The sequence below is a fragment of the Cupressus sempervirens genome, chromosome 3, assembly GCF_028749045.1.
Source record: "Cupressus sempervirens isolate cs-2001-9-10 chromosome 3, ASM2874904v1, whole genome shotgun sequence".
In the NCBI taxonomy this organism is placed as follows: domain Eukaryota; kingdom Viridiplantae; phylum Streptophyta; class Pinopsida; order Cupressales; family Cupressaceae; genus Cupressus; species Cupressus sempervirens.
The window spans coordinates 317,590,963-317,593,751 of NC_143120.1; positions in this window are offsets into that span (position 1 = coordinate 317,590,963).

Genomic DNA, 2,789 nt, shown 5'->3' on the forward strand with positions numbered 1-2,789 from the left:
AGTTACATAGGTCATGATTCTAGATGAGTCTTGGCAAATGGGAAAGCATTCTCCAAATCGGCCCAAAATTCATCTCGGGCCATCGACCTCTAGACTATCAAATGGTCATTAAATTTATTATTATTATTATACTATATTATTTAATATTATTTATATAATATTAAATAATATTACATAAATAATATTAAATAATATAATATAATAATAATAATGACCATCTTAATCTAATAGATTGACGACCCGGGATGAATTTCAGGCTGATTTGAAAAATCTTTTCCCATATGCTTAGATTCATCTAGAATCGTGACATGGATGAATCTGGGCTGATGGGAAAAGATTTCCCAAATCGGCCCGAAATTCATCTCGAGCTATCGATGACTCGATGGTCATTATTATTATTATTAGATTATATAAATATTATATGGTTATAATTATATTATTTTATATGGTTACGATTATATCATATGGTTGTAATTATATTATATTATATTATAGTATAAATAATTATATCATATGTATATGATATGGTTATAATTACAATTTAAAAATATAATTGCAAATGCTTTATTTTTATTCATATTTATTATTTAGTTTCAAAATTAAAATATAATATACTTATAATATCTATAAATTATTAAAATTTAACATACATTGAAAATTGTGATAATTGTTTATAAACTATTCTTCATCATTTAAAAGATTTCATAATGAAAAAAAAGTTAGGAATACGTGACAAGATAGGTATGAAATAAAAAGTTGACACATAAATTATCAAAATTATATTTAACTTTGTTAAAGTTATAACTTATAATCTATTATTCTTTACTTTTCCTTGAAGCTCTATTTGTTAACTTTTAACCAATCACATTAAAGGAAAATAGTTAATTATTATCAGTTCACTATTTTTAACTAAGTCATAGACTAATAGTAACATTTTAGTAGTGCATAATTTGAGAAACAAAATGCCAAAAACAAACTTACAAATTCATAGCCTAAGAAGAATAATAATTTGAGAAGCTAAAAACTATTATTTTTGTTAACTTTTCACCAATTAAATTAAAGGAAAATAGTTAATTATTAACAGTTCACTATTTTTAACTAAGTCATAGTTTAATAGTAACATTTCAACAGTGTATAATTTGAGAAATAAGATGCCAAAAACAAACTTACAAAATTGTAGACTAAGAAAAACAACGATTTGAGAAGCCAAAAACTATTGTTTTCATTGATAATAGTTTAGACAATACAATATACATAATACTAATTCATAGCTTACATATTCAAAATAGCTAATTAAATCACTAATAAGCCTGGTTCTACTATTTCATAATTTACAAAAAAGAGCAGGGCCCAATCCAAAGAAAAATAAAGATATCTTGAAAACATTTTTTTGGCAAACTTTTGCCCTAATCAAAACATTTTTGATACATAAATTATTAAAATTATATTTAACTTTGTTAAGGTTATAACTTATAATCTATTAATCTTTAGTTTTCCTTGAAACTCCATTTGTTAACTTTTAACCAATCCAATTAAAGGAAAATAGTTAATTATTAACAGTTCTCTATCTTTAACTAAGTTGCAAACTAATAGTAACATTTCAACAGTGCATAATTTGAGAAACAAGATGCCAAAAACAAACTTACAAAGTTGTAGACTAAGAACAACAACAATTTGAGAAGCCAAAAACTATTGTTTACATTGATAATATTTTAAACTATACAATGTACATAATACTAATTCATAGCTTACATATTCAAAATAGCTAATTAAATCACTAATTAGCCTTGTTTTAATATTTCATAATTTACAAAAAAGGGCAAGGCCCAATCCAAAGAAAAATAGAGATATCTTGAAACCATTTTTTTGGCAAACTTTTGTCCTAATCAAAACATTTTTTTTCCCTAAAGGGCCAAAGGAACAGGGAACCAGGGAACCAAGGAGGCTGAAAGGATGAGTGGGTTGAGGGGCTGAGGGATTGAAGCCTTTAATCAGAAAGGTCTTCAATTCAATCCACAAGGAATCTTTTGGAGAACATGATGTCAATGAACTCGTCTAGCCATGTGAAGTTTGTCTTGCTGACATCATTGTCCAACAACAACCACTTTTGAAAAAAATCCCTTCCAAGCCACACCCACTTTTGATGGTGAGTCAGTTACCATTCATTCATGCCGAGCAATAAAGTATTCTTATGTATAATGCACCCTATGCCTTCCTCCGAGCACTTGTCTACTACATCTGCAAAAGGGATGCCAATACAATAATTTTGATATCATCTTCTAAAAAATTTTCCTTAAAAATGTTAGATAGAAGCATCAACATGTCTATATGCCTACCTCCAAGGTTGAGAAGAGACGCGAGGAAGTGGGAGGTAATATCCATGGACACACAGTACCTCTTATCATTTCTCAAGAATTCATGGTTGAGTACCATGCATATAGCATGGTGCATAAAAGGACTTCAACCATCTACCTTACAAACCATGGCAAGGACATCATCAGGAATTTTTCCCAGAAAGGGCTTTTGTAGAGCCATATTAGTGCATTGCAGGCGAATTGGCGTATCCATGACTACGATTCAAGAAACTGAAAACTTTGCAAAGTGCAACTACAAACCAAATTCAGATTGAAGAAATTAGAATATGAGAAATGATATTGAAAGAGGAATTGAAGAGCCTATTTAATGGTCGACTGCAGTTGCATCTAATTCTTTGGCATTCACAATCTTCCATGTCTTTTTTTTTCATATTTCTATTAATTTTCAAATGTGTGAAACCCCAAAATGTGCTG